Source organism: Equus przewalskii, chromosome 1, assembly GCF_037783145.1.
Source record: "Equus przewalskii isolate Varuska chromosome 1, EquPr2, whole genome shotgun sequence".
In the NCBI taxonomy this organism is placed as follows: Eukaryota; Metazoa; Chordata; class Mammalia; order Perissodactyla; family Equidae; genus Equus; species Equus przewalskii.
Window position 1 is genome coordinate 24,937,605 of NC_091831.1, and position 15,778 is coordinate 24,953,382.

Genomic DNA, 15,778 nt, shown 5'->3' on the forward strand with positions numbered 1-15,778 from the left:
CCATGTAACTTAATCTATTCACAAGTTTCAGGGATTAAGATGTGGCTATTTTCAGGGGGCCATTATTCTGCCTACCACAAAAAATGTTTATATGCCAGATACAAAAATATAAACATTAGTGGGTCATTAAAAGAAAGAGGTTAAAAATATGAGAAAGGAAATAATTACAGGGAAAGGCCTCCCTCATCTGAAAAATGACCCACTGCCTACTAGGAAACAATTTGTAAGCATAAGGAGGAAAGAAAGATCTCGTGTATTGGTTTCTCTTTTCTTCAAGAAGCATGGAAGTCAAGCCATTGACTGAAGGAGACAAGGTGGAAGGGAAGTGGAGAAGATATGGAGCCGTCATTGAGGAGAAGTGCAAGAGAAAGAGAAACAGCTCCAGAAACAGAAGTTTGCTAAATGTCAAATAGCTAATTCTGATCAAACACCACAACCAGAATAATAACTTTACAAACTCCTTTTTTAAGTTCAACACTTACTTTTTATAAAGACCAACCTAAGTTACACACAAAGGTCAACTTAATTTTGAGAATTGCTGATACAAGAGTTACCTTTCTAGAGAAAGTTAACTGGCATTAGAGGGGCATAAATGATGCCACATAATTATAAAACTGAAATAAACCAAAAAAAAAATAAACAGAAATGTGTACAGGAGGAGAAAGCATGGAAAAGGCAAAGACTCAGGTTTCATTTTAAATTGTTACTGTGTCTGAGCAATTTATGATCCAGAGATCTGAGTATCCTGAAATAGCATAGAAATACTTTCCATGGGAATCCAAGAAAACGTGCCAGAATAGAAGCTTCCCTTTTGTCTCTCCTTATTTGCTCTCTCCAGCACTCTCCCCCTTGTCCTGCTGAATTGGTCACTCTACTCTTCATTTTCAGTAATGGTTACAGCCCAGTTAATTGTGAAAGCTTGAAAGCAATGACTGCAGTCTTGATCACTGACATGGATTTTGCCTAAAAACCCGTGTCTGTAAAACAGGCTTGGCCTCAAATCCTCATAAATGGCTTGAACAACATGAGCTGTGCGCCACTGAATCTTTCATCGGGGAAGAATTCATTGTTTCAATACCAGAAACCTGAGAAGGGGAAGGGAGAGAGAAAAGAAGGTATTTAACAGAAGGCTGACAAAAGTTCCTTTGATTCAGTTTCTGCTGACACCCTGGGCAAGATGTGCTTGTGTGAGATAGATCACAAAACGCATTAAGAGATATTATGCTGTACACTCCAATTAGCATCACCGGTATCCTTTGCTAGCTCACTGTCCAAAGAATTAATTTTACTGCTTCCAGAATTTTGAACAAACTCATATAATCCTTCAAGCAGATGTATGAGACATTAAAAACCACAATTACATTACTTCAAAGCCATAATTAAAAAGTTTGGTCTTAGTTCCAGGCCTACCATTGATTTCTAAGAGAAACACACTTCAAATCTGATATAAGCCCTAATAAATTACCAGCTTTGAACAAAATAAGTCTAGCTTCCCATAAAGAATAAAAGAGGGTTTTATTGTGGGAAAAGGGGAAGACTAAATGATGGCAAATTTGTATTGCGTTTTTATAACCACTTGGGTTTGAAGTCAAATATAATTTGACATTTTATTGCTATTTCTAGGGTTTAAAGCTGACAAGAAGTACATTAAATTTTACCATGTAAATCTGATATGACAATAAAAAGCTTTTCGCTCTTCTCATTGGAATTGTTGCAGTAAAATGAAATAAGGAATATTATCAAGAAAATGAATTCTTTTTTCCTCCAAAACCTTTTTTGGAAGAAGCTCTGAGCTGTCAGGAGTTAATGTGTCCCGTTTTCTACAGAATTAGACTTTTCCCCCCAGGTGGTGATTCTCTCTCAACACTTGCAAGTAAGGCCCCAAGATATGCTTTAAACCTGGTTTTCTATTGTTCTTCTGATAATAGTAATAAGTGATTGTAGCAAACTGCATTATTTTCCTAGGACTGCTGCAACAAAATCATAAACTGGGTGGTTTGAAACAACAGAAATGTATTGTCTTACAGTTCTGGAGTCTAGAAGTTCGAAATGAAGGTGTTGGCACAGTTGAGCTCCCTCTGATACCTGAAGAAACCCTCCCTTGCTTATTTCCAGCCTCTGGTGGATTGCCAGCATTCTTTGGTGTCCCTTGGCTTGCATCTGTAAACGCCAATCATTGCCTTGGCTGTCATATTGCATTCTCCCTGTGTGTTTCTGTTTTCACATGGCCATTTTTACAAGGCCCCCAGTCTCACTTGAGTAGGGGACCACCCTAGTCTAGTATGACCTCCTCTCAACTAACCACATCTGCAGAGACCCTATGTCCAAACAAGGCCATATTCTGAGATACCAGGGATTGGGACCTCAACATATGTCTTGTGGGGGGATACAGTTTCACCATTATCACAATTTTTACTGAAAATCAACAATGCAGAAAATTCAACTGCCATCACAGCACACAAATATGGCTCACAGAGAAGTCTCTGCACTAAACATGTGTTGTTGTCAAGATGTTTACAGGGGCTGGCCCCATGGCCGAGTGGTTAAGTTCGTGCGCTCCACTTCGGTGGCCCAGGGTTTCACTGGTTCATATCCTGGGCATGGACATGGCATTGCTCATCGAGCCATGCTGGGGCGGCATCCCACATGCCACAACTAGAAGGATTCACAACTGAAAACACACAACTCTGTACCGGGGGGCTTTGGGAGAAAAAGGAAAAATAAAATCTTTAAAAAAAGAAAAAAGATGTTTCCAGAAAGTTATACTTACTAAAAGCAGAACCCATGTTTTATCTTGCATGGTGTTCATATCCTGTCACACAGCCATTCATTTGATGCCACACCAAAAACATCATTTGACATTGATGAAATTAAACATCAAGTAGGAAGGCAATGCAATATACTCAGCAGCAGTCTCGCCCAGAATTGGCCAGGATGCAAGACCTAGAAGGATTGAGCGGGATCAAAAGTTGCACTTATTTCTGAGTGCAAAGGAATACCACAGCCCTTTCAACAAGAACATCAAGAACCCCTCTATCCAGATGATACGCAGGACCCTCAATGAAATTTGACTTTCAGATGAGCAGCAGTCTTAATATAAAAATATTCTGTTTAATATTTATCTAAAATTAAAATTTACCTGGTACACTGTGTTTTTTCTTCCTAAATCAGGCAACTGTATTCAGGATGCCATTATTGACTATTAAGTGTTTTTCAGCCATTTTCCTGGTGTCTGTGTGGAGCATGGTTGGGGGCAAGGGAAGGGGGCACATGGAGGAATAAGCGTTAATTAGGTTCACTCATCTTTTGCAATCACTGCAAAGGTCACACATTTACCAAAGTTAAGGGTAGAAATATAAATGTGTGTGTGTGTGTGTGTGTGTGTGTGTGTTGTTACATGCTGTCAAGTTAGCTCCAACTCCTGGCAACCCTATGAATGAGTGATGTCCACAGTGTCCTGACCTCAACAGCCCTACTCACCTCCTGTAGGCTCATGCTTATGACTTCCTTTATGGAAGCAATCCATCTCATATTTGGTCTTCTTTTCCTGCTGCATTCTACTTTTCCTAGCATCTTTGTCTTTTCCAAAGAATCCTGCCTTCTTGTGATGTGCCCAAAGTAAGACAGCCTCAGTTTCATACAAATACACACATACACACATTTATAATGTGTGAATATGTATATGTACAATATACGTATTTTAATATTATGAATTTGTATGTATACATATAAATGTACGATGTGTGAGTATATGTGTATATTATATATAGTACTGAATAGTGCTCCCCAAATGCTCTGTGCTGAAGCCCTAACCCCCAGGGTGACTATATTTGGAGATAGGGCATTTAAGAAGGTAATCAAGGCTAAAGAAGGTCCTAAGGGTGGGGTCCTAATCCCATATGACTGGTGTCCTTAGAAGAAGAGACATCAGAGAGCTTTTTCACTCTCTATGTGAAAACACAATGAGGAAGGAGCCATTTGCAAACCAGGGAGAGCGGTCTTACTAGAAACACACCCTGCTAGTACCTGATCTTGGACTTCTAGCTTCCAGAACTGTGAGAAAATAAATGTCTGTTGTGGTATATGTATGTGCATACACACACCACACACACACACACACATATATATATAAAACACATGTGTGTGTGTGTGTATATATAAATGCATGTGTGAGCATGTGGTTGGTATGACCAAGAAGAAGTTCAGTAGTCCTCTGAAGTAAATGGATATTTATTCTCAACATTTTTAGTAACCATCAGAAAGATACTTCTGGAAATTTTTCAAAAAATTACTTCTAAATACAATGTTTTAAGCTTAAAAAGTGCTTATTGATAAACAACAAGGTCAGTTTCTAATGTCCATTTGGAGTCACCTGTTCTGTATGGGTATTTCTTATAGTTGAGGACTTACCTTTCTGAATGCATTAGAATACATATATATTTATAATAAATATATATATATCTTTGGAAAATATATGTGATAAATATATGTATCTTTGTAAAATGTACATATCTTTATTTTGTCTCCTTACTATGAATTTTGTGTTTACTTCACTTATGAAATCTGTAACAATATGCATTAAATAGAATGTACACTGGAATAAATTTATGAAGAGCGGCTGGCCCGGTGGCTCAGTGGTTCAGTTTGCAAGTTCCACTTCGGTGGGCCAGGGTTCACTGGTTCAGATCCCAGGTGTAGACATGGCACCATGCTGTGGTAAGCATCCCATATATAAAGTAGAGGAAGATGGGCACGGATGTTAGCTCAGAGCCAGTCTTCCTCAGCAAAAAGAGGAGGATTGGCAGCAGATGTTAGCTCAGGGCTAATCTTCCTCAAAAAAAATAAATAAAAAAAACAATTTAAAGAAGAATTAATTTGCATATCTAACTGGAAAGACAGAGTATAGAGAAGATATGATTAAGCAGTTCTATAATAGGGACAATAAGGACCTACTCTCCTACCAGCCTCCACCCAGTCATCATAAAATGACTCTCCACAATTTCTGTAAGCATGGGCTTCTTCTTCCACAAACCAAGAGACAGACAGAGGGTTCCAGCATCCCTCTCAAAAAAGTGAGGAAACTCCCTTCCCCAGAAGACTTCAACAAACATCGTTCAAACTTAATAGTCTACCTTTGTACACATGCTTTGGACTGAACTGATAACTGTGGCTAAGGGATTGGATTATCCAATTAGTTTAAACCTGAGCCAAGTGCCTTGCCCTACAGCCCTAGATACAGAAAAACATTCAGCTTTGCCCAATCGCAAGAACTACATTGGTAAATTACGTGTCCTGGTAATTCACAGCCTTCCTGAGGAGACATACTGCAATGCTTTTATTTACCAAGATTTCATTATGAAACTTTTCAAACATAAAGAAAATTTGAAAGAATTATATAATGAACATTCATGTGCCCATCACGGAGATTCTACAATTGACAATTTGTTATATTTGCTTTATCACATATGTAGCCATCTATCCTTTGCATTAGGTTTTGATGATCATATAAAGGTATTGGTGCTTACAAAATCCAACATATTTCTAAAGTCAATTACATTTGTATGAGCTTGTAACGCATTTGTTCTCAAACTCCTTTCACAAGCTAAGTGAAATTTGATCATTGAGCTACACATTTTGCACTCAGAGCTTAGAATTTTAAACCTCTAGAGGAGTAGTTTTTAGCACTGACATTCTGATGCTGATAGTGATTCATGTTTGGATAACTCTCCTCCAAATCAAAAGATTCATTGTACGTCTTTCCATTTACATCAATTTTCTTTGATTGTGAACTTAATATACCCATGCTTTAAAAGGCATCTAAACCTATTACAGCTTCTAATTTCTCAAGGTTCTGCTTCTACAAAACTTGATCACTTTTACTGATTCCAACAGGTTTTATACATTTGTTCTTTCAAGCTCAATTCAATTATCACCTCCCTTCATGGTGTTCCCAGACTCCAACATTTAGCCTTAGGCTAATTTGTCAACCTCAGTGTAATTGTACATTTCTTTATGATGTCATAATTATAATTATTTGTTTACGAGCCCGTCTCCCTGACCAGAGCATTTTTATTCTCAAGCTCCAGTTTTGTGGTTTCTGTCCTGCAGTGAGCAGTCCATAAGGATTTGTAGAATTCAATTTAAATCAAGAGCTATATATTGGACCTGGGATTTTTCAATACTTGAAACTAACAAGAAGGAACACTTCATATGTAACTACTTCTAAAAATCGCCAATAGATGCTTCAGAAATCAAAATCAGTTTGGCAAAATACTGGCTTCTCTGTTATAAATAGCGCTCTTCCTAAAATCGTGTAACAGAAAATCAGCCTAGGTATTATACCCATGTTGGAGAGGAAAAACTTTCCTCTACCCTTCAAGGTTCTTTTGGTTAGTCTAATAGTTAAATTGACACAAGGCAGATTAACAAGAGGAAAAAAAAATAATTTCATGTGTTCAGAGGTCTCATAGATATGAGACCTCCTGGCAGTCAGGCAATTGAGGATTATATGCTACTAGGAGCTAAGGAGAAGTGGGTAGGAATCTGGGACTTCAAAAGAGGAGGAAGACAATTCACAGGGAAGAGCAAATGTTTGCTAAACAAATGTTTGCCCTGCCATGCAGAGACAAAGGGACACACAGAGTAAAGTGAACGAACAGGCCTTGCTAAGTTTCGCTCAGGTTACCACATCCAGCTCAATTTCTTTGTAGTTATCTGTGGTGATTGCTCTCTTCCTGGCTTAGGCCCTCTATCTAAGTTTTTTTAGAATTTAAAAATAATCAGCCTAAAATAATTCTGATGCCAGAGACATATTTTTGGGTGGCAAATTTTGCTCCCCTATGCCTGTTTTATGAGCCATAAATAGCATTTAGAATAACTAGTCAACATGCAAAAATGGCTGGCACTAAGCTAAAGGGTTCAAGTTCACGCTCTGCTCCTTTCTAGCTGTAAGACTTTGGACAAATCACTGAAACTTTTACCACTTGGTTTCCTCATCTGTAAATAAAGACAATATGAGTACCTATTTCATACGGTTGTGGTATTAAATAAGTTAATTCACATAAAGTTTACAGTACCTTACACATAATGTTCCCAGGAGATACTGATTTTTAAAAGAAAAATTGTAGTAGACAATATCTTCTGCTTAAATAATATCCAAACCTTCCCACTCTCATTTTCCTTTTAACAAAATCCAGATTTATTCAGGTGGCTAGAGGGATCCCTTGAACTTAGGGTGGTAGGATTCCATCACAGTCCCAAGAAATAAACCATGATGCAGTAATTCAGCTATATTACTTTGCTAACACTTGACCTGTGACTGATGTAAGAGTGGCCAATGAAGGTAAGTGGGAGACTATGTGTGGGGCATCTAGAACAGGTTTTTCTTACCTATTAAAATGGATAGATAGGACTGGCTTGGCCCTCTCTCTTTCTTCTTGTCTATATTGCTAAGGGAAGCAACTATATGGTCACCAGCAAGAGGTCAGAAAGAGGACAAAAGCCAGCATACCAAGAAAGGCAGAGAAGATGGATAGAGCTTTAGTCTATGACGACATCCCTGAGCCACTGTAATAACACCTGATTATCTACCTCTAGACTTCTTGTTATGAGTGAAAGATACCTGTTCTTTTTTAATCACTGGAGTTTTCCAGTATTCTCAGTCAACACAATCCAGCTGGTACAACAATGCAGTATAGCATAGCTTGACGTGGGACTTTCTGTGTGGTATACATATAATATTAACTTTGTGCACAATAACAACATCCCAATGATGAGAAAAAAAGCTAGAGTAGTAAATACCATGTTTTAAATGCTTTGTTTTGTTAGAGGTTCATGGGTCACCGCGAGTTTAGTCCATATATGGGTGTGTTAACTCTCCCACTTCAGATAAAAGTTGCATCATCAATCTTAAAGCACTACTTTTTCTTAACTTGGCCTTTAACTGCAATGAACTAGGGAGGAGGAGAAAGCAGATCACTTGGAACAGATTCCCACCCTCTACTGAAAATATAAATCAAACAATAAACTCCTGTTCGAATATTCAACAACAGCTCATTTAAAACCCAAGAAGTATATTTCTAAAGTGAAATACTTTAAACAATGAAAAATTTAGGGAATTGACATTTATGTTAGCCAATGACAAAGTCATAAAACAAATTTGAGAATATTTAACTTTGGAATTCATTCATTTATTCAACAAATATTCATTAAGCGTGTATCGTTTGCAAGGTTGTGTGAGCAAGACAACATCATCTTTGTGCCCTTTGGCCTTAGTATTTGGTAGGAGGAGAAATGTTTTTGAGAGTTCTTAACGTAAGGGAGAGGAAGATTAAGATTGAACCCTGAGTTATATGGGAAGCCAAGGTGAGATTGGAGACCATCTTCTTTCTACACACCTGAAAGATGTGATCAGAAGACAGGCTGTTAGTATTGATGCCAATAGCAGGGGAGAAGTTTGAATTTCTGGAAGGAATCAACTTTAGAAACCGATTCCACTTATAGAATCAAAAGGTATTTGCAGCATTTGTTCTCCACTTGCTCCAGTTTTCATTTTTTGGAGGTCAGAAGTATAAATTCTAGCCAGATCCCTGGCCAATCCTTTAAGGAATTCCTACCTTGAAACTATAGGAGTTGCTAAATATTACACAGTGCCATTGTCCTACGTTGTCCTATGGGGTGGGGGAAGGGGCTTGCTCTCCAATATCAGCATACACTGCAATTGCATAATTTATAGAATCTTTGTCTTCTTCAAATGTACTCATTATAAAAGCAATATTTTCTAAAGTTTCGTAAAAGAAAAATGGCAGCTGACCCATGACAAAGTCAAGGAAGACTTTCCTCAAGACTATTGCAGTCGGGGAAGGAGATGGGACTCAACTCCAATTTCTCGGCACTGAGGTGAGCTAGGGGAAAAGTACTGGAGGGTATTAGGCTGGGCAGGCTGGTCTGTGTGATTAGACCAACTGTTTGCTAATTAGAGTTTATCAAAATCAGGCTCCAACCTTCTCACAGAGACTGGAAAATAGGCTGATAATTGCTTTTCAAAAGGATGGCTCCCAGGCCCTGGAGAAAGAGGTTCCCAGTTAGTAGAAGATTAACACCTCAAAGGGGCAAAGAAAGAATTTACAATTCCAGGTTTTCTTAAGTAAATCCTCTAAGAAAAGGGAGGTCAGAGGCCTACAGTCAGAAAGAAACCTGTCTAAGGTTTAGTCAAGCTGAGGGAACCAATTATCAAGGCAGTCTTGGTCGGTTTCTTATCATCATCGCCTGAGATGGTAGCACCCAGCACTGCCTAGTGGAGAAACTGAAAAATACCTTTCATTGGGCCACTGTCCCAAATTACTTTTAACTTTATGCATTTTTTGGAAATGTTACAACTCATCTGTTTTGCAAAGTTTCCATTTTACTTTTTCCTTTCCTTTGAAAAAGAAATTTAAAGTGAGGTTGAGTCAGAATGAAAGAAGAGATATGTTGCATATTTGAATATCTCAAAATAGATGAAAACATAGCTGGGAAAGTCCAACCAATCTCCATTAAAAGTCACTTCTCCCCACTTCTCTCCCATTCTCTCCTAGTCTTTCAGATAGAAGTAATTTACTCTCTTTTATCGCAATTCCCAGCATTTATAACAAACAGATGATTCCCTGTTTAACAATGTCAATCATTAGCTTCTATTGGAATACAAACCATAAGGGAACAGTTATTTCACAGACACTCATGCCCTTTAGGTAGCTTTGTGCAGGATTAAATATTAAACAGTTTCATATAGATTTCCTTGCTGACTATCCATTCTTTCAGTGTTTAATTTTTTTTTTTTTTTTTGACTAAAGACAAAGAATTCTTATGGATCGGTACCCCTTGTTCTTCTGTTACCGCACACCCAAACTGTTAATTCCAACCTATCTTGTCTCATCTGTGGCTTTACCTTACTTTGCTTGCTCGCTTTTTATACCTCTTGATAATCCTTATTGTACTCTGTTCTGGAAAAAAATATGGAGATCTATACTTGATTGTAGGATGATTGACAGTTATATGTGTAACATTTTGAACCTCTCTATAAACTTAAGGAGTTGGAGAGTGTGATGAAAGGATATTCTTACTAGTTCTAAAGAGATTTTCTGTTAGCCCTCTCTCAGAAAAGAGAAAAATCACAAATGTAACCTCTGGCAGGGTAACATCTTACATACCCATACTTTTTTTCTTACAACATCTGCCTCCTGGCAATGCGATTCTCAGATTCTCATTTGCATTTCTAAAGCAGCTCCTATTGGCTTTGACTACATTTCTAAAAATACTTAAGCTCTGTCTCCATTTATATTCGAGCCCAGATAACTCTGCTTATCCCGTCTAGAGTTGCTCTCAGGAGAATAATGAAGGGCATGTCCTTTTACAAGACAGTGGACAAAACATATATTATATTTCCGTAAAAACATATAGAAGTGCAGCCATAACTGCCTAGAGATCAGAATCTGGAGAAAGGTTTCACATGTTTAAAAAGAGTATGTGGAAAGTGTTAGTTGCATAAAGGATTCCTAAGAACTTAACAGATCAAAAGAAACAAAGATATTTTCTTTTAGTTTCATAATGAGATGGATTTCACAAAAACCACCCAATTGCTCAGAACCAAGGAACTGTTAAACGAAATATAAAAATAGAGTTGAAGCTAGGAACTTCTAAAAGAGAGCATATGATAATGAAGATTTAACATTTGGCATGTCCTAGTCATTTCTCCAGAGTATTCTCATCGCATCACAGACAGAGGTGCTGAATCCTCTGGTACTCTACCACAGAATTGCTGAAAAATCTAATTAAAGTGTGCAGCATGAACTTTCAACAAAAATCAGAATTTCTCCTGAAGGAATGTGAAATCAATGTTACTATTAATTCTTAAGTGGTTTATGATTTATATTTGTTAAACTGTTTTTTCTGAGTTTGAGGTTATTAAAATACTGCTACTCTAAATAGACTAAGTGTGCATTTCTTTTAGTGCACGTATGTTTGCATTTTTGTTAGATATATACCTAAAAATAGATTATCTGGGTTATAGGGTAGAGCCGAAGGTCTTGGTGTTCCACCCATAACCACTTGGTTCTCACTATTTCTGTCCTTTGCAAGAGGGCTTTCTCTGGCCATTAGAGTTGTTTCAACACCCTGCTCCGTAAACATACACACACACCCATATGCACACAGTCACACCCACACAACAGCCCAGAAGTCAGGGGATTAACCCCTCTGGTAGCAGCCCTTAAACAATGACTGACTAATCTGGATCCATCTTCTACACTGTCTCCCAGAGTTTCCCAGCAAGAGTAAACTCCAGTTGCCCACGCTGATATTTGTTTGATAATACACACGCTCTGTTTTGGCTTCCTTTCCTACCTTCTCTCACGTCTCCATGCTTCTACAGATATTTCCTACAACTAAACTTCTTGCAATAAAATTGTTGTCTTAAAGTCTGCCTTTAGGGGAGTGTAATCTGGACAAAAGATGTGGATATGTTCAGTTTTGGTCAATACCACCAGACAGCTTTTCAAAGGGACGGTAACAATTAATAGCCCCATCAATATAGCGGTGTATGTGAGTTCTATGTGCTCCCATCCTCAGAAAATCTTGGTATTGAATATTAACAGTCTTTTTAAATTTTAGCTATTTTGGGTGGTATGTGATGTATAATTCAATATGATTTTACTTTCATCTTCTCGTAATGAATAATAGATCTACATACGTGTGTAGTGTGTGTGTATGTTTGTGAGATTTGGTTATTCTGTTTTTGAAATGCCTGTTCAAGTATTTGTCCCTTTCTATTGGATTTCCTACTGATTAGTAAGATTTCTTACATAAGCTCTTGTTTTATTTATCACATAAGGAGATACTTGTAACACAAATATTGTGCTTACTTTATGGATTGTTTTTTCACTCTCTGAATGGTGTCTTTGAATGAACAAACAATTTTTCTTTTTAATATATACAAATTATCATTCTTCTATGACTAATGTTCTTTTTTCCACAGACAAATAATCTTTGCCTAGCCCAAGTCTTGAAAATATTCACTTACATTACCTTCTAGGAGCTTTATTGTTTTACAATCCACTTGGAATTAATCTTTGTGTAAGGTGTGAGGGTGGATCAAGAAATATTTTTTTCTGTACTGGTCTCCTGTTGACCTAGCTCCATTTATTTAAAAGGCTATCCTTTTCCAATGCTTGGTATCATCACCTTCGTCATAAATCAACTGACTGTATGGTTGCGATCTGATTCTGTATTCTTTATTGTCTTTCATTGGTCTATTTGTTTATCCTTTGCCGATGCCAATGTTTTAACTAGAGATTTCTAATAATTCTTGAAATCTAATAGAGTAATTTTTAAAATTTTTATATATAAAAATGATTTCATGCTACCTTATTTTCTGGAGAATATTTTCACTGGGTGAAGAACTATGAGTAAGTTATTATTTTTCTCTGAGCACTTTAAAACTGTCACGTTTGTCACAATCATAGGTTTTCAGTAATTTTTACTGAAAACTGAATCAACTGTTGGTCCTTCAATTATTCCTTGAAGATAATGCGCATCTTTTCTCCAGCTATTCAATTTTCCTTTCCTATTTATCTTTGGGTTCAACAGTTTTGTTCTGATTTTCCTAGGCATGATGTTCTTCTTATTTATTTTTCTTGATGTTTGTAGCACTGCTTAATTATATGCCTTGATCTTTTTAAATCAGTTTTTAAAGATCTTAGCCATTAAATCTTTGAATATTGGATTGTCTCCCAGTTTATCTCTACTCTCCTCCTAGGACGCCTACTATAGCTTCTTACCATGTCCCACTTTTTTCTTACACTCTTCCGTATTTTCTTTCTCGTCTCTCTCTCTGCACATGCTTCAAATTGGATATTTTCTATCAATCTGCATCTAGTTCAGTGATATTCTCTCGAGCTATATCTAAACTCATATTCAACACGCGTAAGTCTTTCATTTCAGTTACTATATTTTTAAGTTCTAAAATTTCCATATGATTCTTTCTTATAAATCTTTATCTTGCTGCAATTCCTCACTCTATCACATATTTTCTTGAAGATATAAATTATAGATATTTTAAGTCCATGTCAGAATTCCTGTATCTAGATCTTTTTATATTGAGGGCATTTTCCCTGTTTTTCACTTATTTAGTCCTGTTGCATGCTATACCTGGTAAATTAATGAAATAGTGAATATAGTATATAAAAAATTATAAAGGCACTTTGCCACCTTGGTTGATATTATCTTCCTCCAAAGATGCTTTAATTTTGTTCATGGCTGAGTGATACAGAAAGGGAGGATCAACTTAATCTGGGCTGGGATTGACCTGATTTAGAGCTGGCTTTAAGTCTTTGTTAAGGCTGGTCCATCTCCGGTTGATCCTTACTCCCAGGTAATACCACTACTAAAAGCTAGAGTATTGTCCAGAATCCCTCCTTTTCATGGGCTTTGATCTCTCTCTCTTCTCTCTCTCTCTGTCTCTCTTTCTCTGTCTCTCTCTCCGTCTCTTTATATGTATGTGTATATATATAATTATGCATCAATTAATATTGACGTATTGATGTATTATATAATATATATGTTCAAGACTGCCATAATCTCTGCTAAGTTTTTCTGTTTCTTAGCTGATGCTTTGCTTGTATTTTTTGCCTCTGAGGAAAGACATTTGAGGGTAAAGTGGCACCACATGTCAGGTGCACCTCAATGTGTTTCCATTTTCTTTGTAATAATAACGTCCAAGTCCTAGCTCTATGAAGCCTTGGGCTCCAATTTTTATCTTCCCAGCTGAAATTGTTGAAAGCTCTGCTGAGCTTCCCAGCACCTTAGCTGCTGCCTTTTTCTTGAACTTTCAGCCTCTTGCTTCTACTTTTCTTGGAGATCTTGGTTCTTCAAGCCTTAGATTCCTCCTTACTTTTCTAGTGACTTCATATCTTTATGTGTATTTGAAAAGATTTTTGTCCAGATTTTATAGTTGGTTTTGGAAAACAGTTGCTCTGCTACAAGCTAAATGTCATAGCTTAGAGCAGAATTTTCTTTATACTATATAATATTTATTCAGAAAAGTTTACAATTCCTAGATGATGGCATATATTAGTTTTCATACCTGTATAACTAGTACCTAGATTAAGAAATAGAACATCACCAGACTTCAGAAACCTTCTTTGTGCCTCCTTTTTGTCACAGCCTCCATCACAGAACCATTACTTTGACTTTGAATACCAACGATTAGTTTTTCCTGTTTTTTGAAATTTATGCAAATGGTGTTATAGAATATTTATTCTTTTGTTTCTAGCGTCCTTAATCCAGCATTAGGTTTATGAGATTCATTTAGCTTGTCTGTAATGTAGAATATTCATTCTTATTACTGTATAGTACCCTATTGTATGTTCATACTATAGTTTATACACTTACTCTAATCTGGGTAGACAATTGGATAGTTTCCAGTTTTTGACCAGTACTAACAGTGCTACTATGTATATTTTAGTATGTGTATTTTAGTGCATATGTGTATGCATTTCTTTTGGGAATGTAGCTCTAATTTATACTGGATGTAAAGAAATATTCCTAGATCACCTGAGTTCAAGTAGTCTAGGAACGCTCCCCCTCAGCTTTGGTATTTGCTCTTTCTGATTGTTTCACAATATGTTTCTATTACATAATGCACTAGTTTCTTCCTAGAATCCTGTAGAATCATGGGGAAGAACCAACATTTTTGCCTGGCCTACTTCATTTCCAATTTAGTAGCAAGTGTCTAGAAATTCACATAGCCCACAAAATGACCACAAGCCCTAACCTCCTTGCTTCAGCCTAAAACCCATCTCCCCTTTGATGGCACAGGTACACTCCTTCATAGTGACAGATGGAAGGAGTTCTTTGGCTCACCACATCCTAGGGATCAGAGTAGGTATTTTAAATGTTCTATCCATCCTAAAGTCTCCCCCAGCTTTACCCCATGCCTTCCAATCCTGAATGACTCTGTTGTTAAGCATCCTAGCCTCACAGTCTCTTGATCTTCTCATGTTGGTCTCTCTTCTACACCTGTGTCAACACTCTAGAACTTATCATCATGGAGGACTGTGACACTTCAGAAATGCTGTTCTCATTCTATAATCACAGCCTCTAATTCTTCCATCTCTCTCGAGCGCTCAATCTCACTAAGACTCTCTCGGACTTCTTAGAGACCATAAGCTCCTTGATTTCTTCACGTTCCAGGTTCATCGGCCTCCACAAGAATCATTATTTTTACCACAGTCAAAGCGAAGTTTATCTTGCTGTTGTCCCAGAACCTTGTCCTTCGCTTCCTCGTCCTTTTAACATATACCTTTTCCCACACCCCCAAACACACACAGAATCCACACTCAGCCCTAAACAGGCTCCTGATTGTGTCCAACAAAAATAATAAATAAGTAAATAAACAAATAGACAAATTTAAAAAAAAAAAAAAGCCACACGACTCCACAGCTCTTTAGATTGCCATCCTGAATAACTTGTGGCCATCGCAGCAGCCAGCAACCTGACACTGCTCAATAATACTTTGAAGTATCAAGTTTCTTCAGCCCCTCCATTCAACAACTATTTAAAACTTTACCACTCTCCTCAAGCTCCTAGTGAAGACTTGGTCCTCTCACTCTCGCCGGATAGTTTTCCTTATAAAATTGAAAGAATGGTTGAGACAACTAGGAATGGACTTCCTTAATTTACCACATCCCCTACATTTAAATTTATTTTTATTCTGTCTATCATTTAATCTCAGAAGATACAGTAT

At 37.2% G+C, this 15,778-nt stretch overlaps 1 long non-coding RNA gene across 1 annotated transcript; it reads right to left on the reverse strand.

Moving 5' to 3' along the window:
- Positions 1–688: 688 nt before the first annotated feature.
- Positions 689–15,056, reverse strand: LOC139083455 (uncharacterized). Its single transcript, XR_011540225.1, has 3 exons — positions 14,963–15,056; positions 2,771–2,943; positions 689–1,085 (listed from the first exon to the last, which is right to left on the reverse strand). It is a non-coding gene; the product is annotated as an uncharacterized lncRNA (long non-coding RNA).
- Positions 15,057–15,778: the final 722 nt, after the last annotated feature.